The sequence below is a fragment of the Balaenoptera borealis genome (assembly GCF_965194805.1).
Source record: "Balaenoptera borealis genome assembly, chromosome: 3".
NCBI classification, from domain to species: domain Eukaryota; kingdom Metazoa; phylum Chordata; class Mammalia; order Artiodactyla; family Balaenopteridae; genus Balaenoptera; species Balaenoptera borealis.
Genome location: NC_138866.1, coordinates 84,515,774 through 84,526,879, shown reverse-complemented (window position 1 = coordinate 84,526,879; position 11,106 = coordinate 84,515,774). Strand labels below are relative to the sequence as shown.

Sequence of the window (11,106 nt, the reverse complement as noted above, 5' to 3'; positions counted from 1 at the left end):
AAAAAAAAGAATTAAGACAACTCTTAACGAACATTTTTGCAAACTTACCAATTAGTGCCTTAATAAAGAAGAGGAGGGCTTCCCTGGTGGCGCAGTGGTTGGGGGTCTGCCTGCCAATGCAGGGGACACGGGTTCGAGCCCTGGTCTGGGAGGGTCCCGCGTGCCGCGGAGCAGCTGGGCCTGTGAGCCACAGTTGCTGAGCCTGCGCGTCTGGAGCCTGTGCTCCGCAACAAGAGAGGCCGCGATAGTGAGGGGCCCGCGCATCGCGATGAAGAGTGGCCCCCGCTTGCCGCAACTAGAAAAAGCCCTCACACAGAAACAAAGACCCAACACAGCCAAAAATAAATAATAAATAAAATTTAAAAAAAGAGGAGCAGCTGAGTGAAAGGACATACAGGTCATTAATGCTTTCAATAAGTATAGTCAAAATGTTCTCCAGAAAGGATGTTCAAATGTAAATATCCACCAACAGCAGTGTATTAATGTGCCAATTTCCCCACTCCTATGCCAATACTAGATATTAATATTTTAACACATGTATGCTCATCTGCTGGGGGGGGGGGTTGTTTTGTGGTATTTGCTTATAAGTGGAAAATAATGTATTTTTATCTTTATTAGTTATTTTTATTTCTCTATGCGTGTGATCTACCTATTCAGGTCTTTTGACGATCTACTAGATACTAACGTCATTAACCTTCTGGGTCCAACGCATGGTGCAAATTTTTTTTCCCACATTTTGCCTGGCTTTACTTATCATTGGACCCCCTACACCTGAAAAACTGCATGTCACATCGTACACACTCAATAAATATGTGAAGTGAATACAAAATGAGTAAATTTGTCTTTTAACTTGATGGTGGTGTTGCCAACTAGGGGTTGTTTTATGTAATAATTCTATCAATCTGCCTTTGCAATCATGCTTAGAATAGCTCATACTATGCCAAGATTAGAAAACTGTTCACCCATTTTTTTTTTTGGAAGCATAATTTTGACTTCATATTTTATATTTAATTCACCCAGATTTTATTTTATTTACATTTTAAGGTAGGATTCCATTTTATTTTTTTCAAATGATTAGCCAATTATTCCAACACAATTTCAAAATTCTTTCTCAACATGAAATGCCACCTGTATAATACTAAATAGTCTTATATATATTTCTAGATCTATTATTCTGTCCCACTGCTCTGTCTATTCCAGAGTTACCACTTAATGTATTATCATAGCTTTATTTGTATATTCACTAGTACAAGTCCCCCCCCTTAACTTTCATCTTTCAAAAATTTTTGTACTTTATAAGTTCATTCTTCCAAATGAAATTTAGAATCATTATGTCAAGTTTTCAAAAGGAATACTGGTTGGAATTATGTAAATTACCAGTCATATGACCTTGTGCAAGTTACTTAATCTCTCTATTGCTGTTTCCTTCATTGGTAAAATGGAGATAATAGTACTTAACACAGGTTTGTTACAAGAACTAAATGAATTAAGACATATAAAATACTATGCTAGAAAGATGTTAACTATTATTATAATTGTTTAAAAGTGATAACTATTATCATGATTGCTCAATAAATGTTTTCCAGATTGTACTCCCACAAAATTCAAAGGCTCTTTAAGATACATCAAAGGGTACTATAAAGCATAAGCAATGATATGAAAAATACATAATTTATGCCTGCTTCATTTCACTAAGGCCTTGACCCTTGGTAAAATGAAGAGCTGAAACTGGAAGCTGAGAACTATGAAAAACACCAAAGGCTGGTAGCAGGAAGCCTCAAAAAATTGGCCCGCCATGTTCAGAAGACGACTTCTAGTTAGCATTATGGGACATGAGCATGTGCCCTCTAACTCCTTTTATTTCCCCATCTCCACAGTTATGACAATACTACTTATCTCTTGATTTCTTTCCAGGAAAACACATAGGGACTAGACGTCTAAAAGATAGAATACTTTTCAAATGAGATAATGGGCAGGTACAGAGTATAAATCCTACTGCTAAATATGGACAGACATGCCCAGAACATTATAACAAGTTACCTCCATCAAGTTTCCTGTAATGATGGAGGAAGGGGGATTGATGTGGGTTTTCTCCCGTGGGGAGACCGGCTTGTCTCATAATGATTGTTAATGACCTGTTCGTTTTTAATTATTTTGCTATCAGCATGACATTGGGATGAAGTACAGGTCATACACCTTTTAAGGGCTTCAAAAAAAAAAAAAAAAAACCTATATAGAGCTAAAATACGAGAAAATAGAGGCCAAGAGTGGCAACATGACTTGCTAATTGCATACGTAGCCAAAGGCCTACACCCGAGGTCTCCTCATTCCCAGAACCCTGCTCATTCCACCACACCACACAGCTTCTCACCGACGATTGCCACGCTTCGAGGTGGGAGGAGTAAAAGCAGCCAGTCCGGCCAAAGCAAAGGCGCTGGAAAACCGAGGAACGGCGCAGCCGAGAGCACATGACTGGCCACTCCTCTCCCCTCCCACCCTCCCCCCTTCCCCCTTCCCCGCGCCAGCAGCACGCGCTGCCAACCTCGTCATGTGACCTTCACGCGGCCCCAGCGCTCCCCCTGCTAGGCGACTCTTTCCAGCAGCCATTTTGCCGAGAACTTGTCGTCCGTGCTCACAGTGGAGCAGGACGCCACGAAAACCCGCAGCCAGACTTTACAGGCCGCACACGCGCTTCGAAAGAGTACTGGGACCTGCAGGGCAGAGCCGAACCTCACTGAACACGTCGCACCCCGGGGCGCCGGGGAAAGCTGTGGGTGCGCCTCGGAGTGCGATTGGCTGTGGCGTCCACGTGACGCCATCGCCCCCCCACCCTCTCCTTCCCCCCCACCCACAAAAACAACCAGACAGACTCTTAACACCTCGCGCCAAGTACGCGCCGCTGGGCGCGTGGGGACAGACGGGGCGCGTGGCAACCAGGGCGCCTGCGCGTACCTGCCAGAGCCGACCGCAGCGAGCCCACGCGCCGCTCCGCTCACGGGTCCGGGAATCCTCGCGCTGCTGGACCACCGGGCTAGTCATTGGCGGCCAGGTTTGGTCATGTGATCGGCTCAGGCCCGCCCCTAACCGCTAATCACCTGGCACCGTGCTCGAAGCGGCGCCGAAAGTCGTTCGCACGCGGAAAGGGAGGGTAGTTAGAGGACCTCCTTTTCAGCCGTTATGGGCTTACGTTCCTACAGGGGAAACGAGGAAGCGGGGTCTCAAAACTAAGTAAGCTCACACCTACCGCTTTAACTTCGCGTGCCCCTCTAGGAGCCGGGAACCATCGCCCTTGGGCGCTCCCCGATGCACGCCGGGATATGTCTGGCGCCCCTCAGTGTGTTGCAGAGCATGCCGGGAGAGGCACCTCTCCCGATTTCCTGGCTCTCACCTCCCTGGTGTTCCTTTCTTGTCCCGTTGAAAGCCCTGTCCTACGGCTGGGATGGAGGCGGTTCCGGTAATTATGGGAGTGTGACTGGGTGTAACAGGCACTTTGAGTCCCCCTTCCCCCACTCCTTTGATCTGTGTGGTTTTAGGGAAACCGCTTAACTTTTCTTCAAAGAGCATGCATTTAGTAAGTGCCTGCTAAGTGCCTTTTTGAATATTGCAAAAAAAAAAAAAAAAGGGAGGGTCTTTGCCTACAAGCAAACTATCAGAAGTTCGTGGTGGGGGAAAGAATGCTAATTTAAATACAACTTACTACAAACCCTACTCACAAGTAGAAATAATCCTTTAGAATTTGTTTGGGGATAGAAGACCAGACCTTTCTTGATAAACATACTGCTATTGTTGGGGAAAGTGGAGGTGAGAAGAGGAGGAGGCGTTTTAAAGGGACAGGAGTTGTAGCCCTACTACATTTCTGGTTCAACGTAATCTAGCAATGATGTGTTGGAACCAAGAAAAATATCATCTACTAACGCTGAGAAAAGGTGGTCTTGCATTACAATGAGTTAATTTTGTAACGTAGTCACAAAACCGACCTCCAGGACAAAAACCTGATATTCTACTCCCAATTAAAACTATCTGTTCTGCTCTAACTCCATTCCTCAGCTTTGCCGATTTCAAAACTTTGTTTTTTCTGTTAACAAAGGGATGATTAAACTGGGGGAATTTGACTAGCGCTGGTCAGACTCACAAGAATGCTATTTATAAGCTAGAAATTAAATGTGTTAATTTATAATGTGGTTATCAAGCCCAAATACATCGTTCTGGGCACCCTTTTCTGGTTTCAAGGCACTTTAAGCCTAATTACTTATCAGAAAATTATTTTCTGACCATAAAATCAAAAGAAAGGGAATTAGACAATCACGTATAATAAAATCATTAAATTAGAAGACTATGTTAAACTTGAAGTTTATCAAACAGTCCAATATACTTTATTGCATTTAATCCTAACAACAACCCTGAGAGAAAAGTACTAATATTACTATCTTCTGAGACAATCTTTAGTGAGAAACTGGAAAACGTGTTTTGATGTTCTCCAGGCAATTGTGATGCACAACTAGGTTGGGGTCTATTGGCTATAGTGGAAAGAGCCTTGGCCTTGAAATAAGACCCATCCGGGTGAACTTGCAATTCTCCACTTTCTGTACTTTGACCTTGAACAGGTTTTTTAACATTTTAATCCTCAATTCCTTTAACTTCAGTTTGGGGCCAACAAACCTAGCTTTTGGATTTTCATAATGATTCCAAGATAAAAGTACTTAGAACACCTGTCACAGTCCCTGGTGAATAGGAGGCACTATATAGATGTGACTACTAGTTAGTGGTAAAGGTTGTATTTTAACCAGCATCCTGTATTCTGTCCAATACAACATATTCTTGAATCCTTTTTTCTCCACTAGTCTGTTTCTCCCCTAGACAGTGCTAGAGGCACACTAACAGATTCTTACACTGCAGATCTTTTTTAGATTCCTTCGTTTCTGTTGCCCATCTCTTGGTACATATTGTTACATTATCTCTCACCTTCATTTCAAGGGTTTTTTTTCATCTTAACATGTCATGTTAATATGCTGAACTGTAGACATTATTTAAGTAAAATAATGATAATACAGAGATGCTTAGAGGGTAGAGGGGGCACGTGTGCCTGCACTTGAAGAAGGTTAAAAATTGTTTACATTTAAATACCTCAGAGTTGGACTTCCCTGGTGGTGCAGTGGTTAAGAATCTGCCTGCCAATGCAGGGGACATGGGTTCGATCCCTGTTCCGGGAAGATCCCACATGTCGCAGAGCAACTAAGCCCGTGCGCCACAACTACTGAGCATGTGCTCTAGAGCCCGCGAGCCACAACTACTGAGCCCGCACGCTGCAACTACTGAAGCCCGCACACCTAGAGCCTCTGCTCCGTAGCAAGAGAACCCACCGCAATGAGAAGCCGGCACCACAACGAAGAGTAGTCCCCGCTCGCCACAACTAGAGAAAGCCCATGCACAGCAACGAAGACCCGACGCAGCCAAAAATAAATAAATTAAATAAATAAATTTGAAAAAGAAGAAAAAAATGATTTAAAAAAAAAAAACTCACTCTCCCTTCACTTACGTAACACAATGTTTTAGACTCTCCCTTCCCAGTCTCCTCTCCTGCCTTTATCCATTCCTAGCAAAGGGCAGTTTACCTAGAGCAGAGCTTCCTGTAGACATCTGAAATTCAGCATTTCAAAAGTCAAACTAATTGTCTCTTCACGCCACACACCAGCTACTACTGCATTCCCTTAAACGGGCAATGACACCACCATTCCAATAAGCTTCCCAGTGTAGGAAACCTCCCTATCCTCCCTCCTTCTCATCTGTTTTCCACTTTTTTAGTCATAAAGTTATATTGCTTCAAACACCTTAACATTTTTTTAAGGTCACCCCCTACTTTCCATTTCTTCAACCACTGCATTAGTTCGACCCTTATCTCTAAGAGACCCTACAAATACAAGCATATGAATATTTCATTATAATGATAATAGCCTGTTAAATTTGATTTCAGAATACAAAACGTGTCATCTATATTGTTTTACAATAGACTAGTAAAAGGTTTATAATGCCCTACACAGGGCTTCCCTGGTGGCGCAGTGGTTAAGAATCTGCCTGCCAGTGCAGGGGACAAGGCTTCGAGCCCTGTTCCGGGAAGATCCCACATGTCGTGGAGCAACTAAGCCCGTGCACCACAGCTACTGAGCCTGCACTCTAGAGCCCGCGAGCCACAACTACTGAAGCCTGCACTCTAGAGCCCGCCAGCCACAACCACTGAAGCCTGCGCACCTAGAGCCTGTGCTCCACAACAAGAGAAGCCACCGCAATGAGAAGCCCTCGCACCACAACAAAAAGAGTAGCCCCCGCTCACCGCAACTAGAGAAAGCCCGCGCACAGCAATGAAGACCGAACGCAGCCAAATAAATAAATAATAAAATAAATCTATAATGTCCTACACAGTGAATGCTCTTAGTAAGGATGAGTGAAATAATTTTTTAATATATCTATTTACTAGAAGTTTTGAAGAGATATTTTACTGAGTGCCAAAAAGTATTAGTAGTGATCTTGGAAGTAGTTGTTCACACTTACACTATTCTCAAATATTTCTGGTTCTCCCAACTTCCAGGAACATGATATCAATATAATTGCTCTTCCTTGCTCCTATAAAGTTAGGAATGACTACATGACTTGCTTTGGCAATGAAATGTGAGTGGAAGTGACATGTATCACTTCTCAGAAGAAGCTTTAAATGCCAGCATGCAATTCAGCCATTTTCTCTTTCCTTCTGCCACAGCTACTAGCAATGTTCCAACTGGTGGTCACTCTGTCAGCCTTGATCCCATAATAGGGATGACAAGAGCAGAGACCCCTAACCAACTAACAGTGAATATGTAGCATGAGCAAAAAATAACTTATGTAGTTTTCAGACACTGAGATTTGGGATCATCAGTTACCACACATAATATAGCCACATTGAATTATACAGAAATGGAGGAAATTACTACAGGTGACCAAATTCCATTTTGTTAAGGAAGACTTCAATTGCCAATGTCCACCATGTGATACAAATTTAGAAACAGAGTAGAAGACTCTAGCAGCATGAGGGGACAACTGCCTGAGGGTGATGTAAAAGAAGAGCCTGAAGAAAGAACATTCATTAGAACCGTGCTTTTCATCTCCCCTCACTATATGATCCATTCTTCATAGACCAGCCAAAGCAATCTTTTAAAAATATTAATGAGATATTATGATCCTCTGCTTGAAACCGACCAATGTTTCATAATGCACTTAAGGTAAAATCCACATTCTTTACATTGGCCTATGAACCCTAACGGATCTGGCCCTTGCCTACTTATGATTTTGTGGTTTATGCACTCTTGATCATTATTGTCACACCCACTTTATGTCCTTCAAGATGATTGTGCCTTCAGCCTGGGATGAAATCCATGTGGATGGAGCCTTCTGAATGGTTCTCATCAGCTCTAATGTCACTCTCTAAAAGAAAGGTCTTAACTGACTACCTTATCTAAAGTAGACTCCCTCCATCTACCAGTCACCTGTATTTTATCACCCTGTTTTATTTCCTTTATGGGGCTTCTCATTACCTTACTTATTTGATTTATTGTTTCCCTCCTGCCTCTACCCAAGAGAATGTAAACTTCATAAGAGTAGAACCCTCCTCTCTATTCTCAATGTCTGGAACAGTATCTGGCACATAAAAGACAGGGAGAAAATATTTGCAAACTGTATATCTTTTAATATCCAGAATATATAAAGAACTCCTACAACGCAACAACAACAAAACAAAACAAAACCAAAAAAACCTCAATTTAAAAATAGGTAAAGGATTTGAATAGATATTTCTCCAAAGATGTACAGATGACCAATTAGCACATGAAAATATGCTCACCATCACTAATCTTTAGAGAACTGCAAGTTAAAACCACAACGAGAGGGAGTTCCCTGGTGGCGCAGTGGTTGAGACTCTGCGCTCCCAATGCAGGGGGCCTGGGTTCAATCCCTGGCCGGGGAACTAGATCCCACATACATGCCACAAATAAGGAGCCTGCGAGCTGTAACTAGAAGGAAGCTGCCTGCTGCAACTGAGACCCAGCACAACCAAATAAATTAAATAAATAAATAAATAAAACCCACAATGGGATACCACTTCACACCTCTTACGATGGCTACTACTTAAAAAACAAAAACAAAACAGAAAATAACAAGTGTTGGCAAGGATGTGGAAAAATTGGAACTCGTGTGTTGGTGGTGGTTTTAAATGGTGCAGCCACTATAGAAATTAGTATGGCAGTTCCTAAAAAAACTAAAAATATATTACCATGTAATCCAGCAATTCAAAAGAATTGAAAGTAGGGTCTTGAAGAGATATTTATACACCCATGTTCATAGCAGCACTATTTAGAATAGCCAAGAGGTCGAAACAACCCAAGTGCCCATGGACAGATGAATGGACAAGCAAAATGTGATATATACATACAGTGGAATATTATTCAGCCTTAAAAAATGATGGAAAATCTGACACATGCTACAACATGGATGAATGTTGAGGATATTATGCTACATGAAAAAAAGCCAGTCACAAGAAGACAGATACTTTATGTTTCCACTTATATGAGGTATCTAGAGTAGTCAAATTCATAGAGACAGAAAGTAGAATGGTGGTTTCCAGGGGTTGGAGGGAAGGGGAGATGGGAAATTGTTTAAAGGGTATGGTGTTACAGTTTTGCAAGATGAAGAGCTCTGGAGCTTGCACAACAATATGAATGTGCTTAACACTACTGAACTGTACACTTAAAAATGGTTAAGATTGGGACTTCCCTGGTGGTGCAGTGGTTAAGAATCAACCTGGCAATGCAGGGGACACGGGTTCAAGCCCTGGTCCGGGAAGATCCCACGTGCCACGGAGCAACTAAGTCCATGCGCCACAACTACTGAGCCTGCGCTCTAGAGCCCACAAGCCACAACTACTGAGCCTGCGTGAAGCCCTCGCGCCTAGAGCCCATGCTCCGCAACAAGAGAAGCCACCGCAATGAGAAGCCCACACACCACAACAAAGAGTAGCCCCCACTCGCCACAACTAGAGAAAGCCCACACGCAGCAGCCAAGACCCAACGCAGCCAAAAATTTTTTTAAAAAAAGGTTAAGATTGTAAATTTTATGTTATATATATTTTACCTCAATTTTTTTTAAAAGACAGCAGATATCTGTTGACTGAATGAAATAATGAATGAATATGTAAGCTAAGACTAACATTTCTGATATTTATTTACCATTTCAACTTTATTGGACTTGGCTACTTCTAACGGTTACTAGTTTTGAGTATTTTTGTGAGAGAGAGAGAGAGAAAAACAGATAGACAGTTCTCCACACCGCTCTCACATTTATCTTACTTTTCTGAAGCACAGATCTCATCATACAATGCCTCCACTTAAAAACCATTGATAAAGTCCAACTTATCAAACTTTTTTTTTATGGTTAGCACTATTGTATCTTGTCCAAATGCTCTTTGCCCACCCCAATTTATTAAGATTGTCTTCTGTGTTTTGGGAAGAAGTTTTACAGTTTTAGCTTTTACATTTTAGTCTAATATCTACCTCAAATTAATACCAGTTTATGGGGACTTCCCTAGTGGTCCAGTGGCTAAGACACTGTGCTCCCAATGCAGGGGGCCGGGATTCAGTCCAGGCTTAGGACTTAGAATAGTCCTAAGGACTTACAATAGTCAAAACAATTTTGAAAAAGATATAGTTGAAGGACTTATGCTTATCAGGGAACTAGATCCCACATGCTGCAACTAAAAGTTTGCATGCCACAACTAAAGAATCCGCATGTGGCAACAAAGATCCCGCACGCAGCAACAAAGATCCTGCATGCCGCAACCAAGACCCAGTGCAGCCAAATAAATAAATAAATAAAAGTTAAAAAAAACAAAACAAAACAGTGTATGGTGTGAGGTAGGGGTTGAGGTTCACTTTTTTCCATAAGGATATTAAATTTATCCAACACTATTTGTTAAAGACTGTTTTTTCTCCTTCAAATTACCTTGGCACCTACATTAGTTATCTATCACTGTATAACAAATTACTCCCAAACTTCGCAACTTAGCTGCTTTTTTTTTTTTTTTTTTTGGCTATGCAGCTTTATTATTTTTTTTAACATCTTTATTGGAGTATAATTGCTTTACAATGGTGTGTTAGTTTCTGCTTTATAACAAAATGAATCAGCTACACATATACATATATCCCCATATCTCCTCCCTCTTGCATCTCCCTCCCATCCTCCCTATCCCACCCCTCTAGGAGGTCACAAAGCACCAAGCTGATCTCCCTGTGCTATGTGGCTGCTTCCCACTAGCTATCTGTTTTACATTTGGTAGTGTATATATGTCCATGCCACTCTCTCACTTCGTCCCAGCTTACCCTTCCCCTTCCGCATGTCCTCAAGTCCATTCTCTATGTCTGCATCTTTATTCCTGTCCTGCCCCTAGGTTCTTCAGAAACTTTTTTTTTTTTTTAGATTCCATATATATGTGTTAGCATATGGTATTTGTTTTTCTCTTTCTGACTTACTTCACCCTGTATGACAGTCTCTAGGTCCATCCACCTCACTACAAGTAACTCAATTTCATTTCTTTTTATGGCTGCATAATATTCCATTGTATATATGTACCACATCTTCTTTATCCATTCATCTGTTGATGGACACTTAGGTGGCTTCCATGTCCTGGCTATTGTAAATAGAGCTTCAATGGACATTGTGGTACATGACTATTTTTGAATTATGGTTTTCTTAGGGTATATGCCCAGTAGTGGGATTGCTGGGTCGTATGGTAGTTCTATTTTTAGTTTTGTAAGGAACCTCCATACTGTTCTCCATAGTGGCTGTATCAATTTACATTCCCACCAACAGTGCAAGAGGGTTCCCTTTTCTCCACACCCTCTCCAGCATGCTGCAGCTTTAAACTGCAATATTTATTACCTCATAGTTTCTATGGTTAAGGAACCTGGGCACATTTTATATGGATGCCCTGGAATAAGGTTTCTCACGAGTTTGCAGTCATGCTGTTGGCCAGGGCTTCAGTCTCATCCAAAGGCTTGATTTGAGGGGAGGGGAGTCTGCTTCCAAGCT

The 11,106-nt window shown here is 41.9% G+C and overlaps 1 protein-coding gene across 2 annotated transcripts in view; it reads right to left on the bottom strand.

Annotated features, from left to right (window-relative positions):
* Positions 1-11,106, bottom strand: part of MGA (MAX dimerization protein MGA) — a 190,418-nt gene that overhangs the window by 156,920 nt on the left and 22,392 nt on the right. Inside the window, exon 1 of one of the 2 annotated variants that reach the window (XM_082387791.1) lies at positions 3,245-11,106. This exon is cut by the window's right edge and continues 22,392 nt beyond it. The gene's annotated coding sequence lies outside the window, so the exon portion shown is untranslated. Of the gene's footprint in view, positions 1-2,952; positions 3,198-3,244 lie in introns of those variants that run through there. The other variant, XM_082387782.1, reaches the window with a different exon arrangement.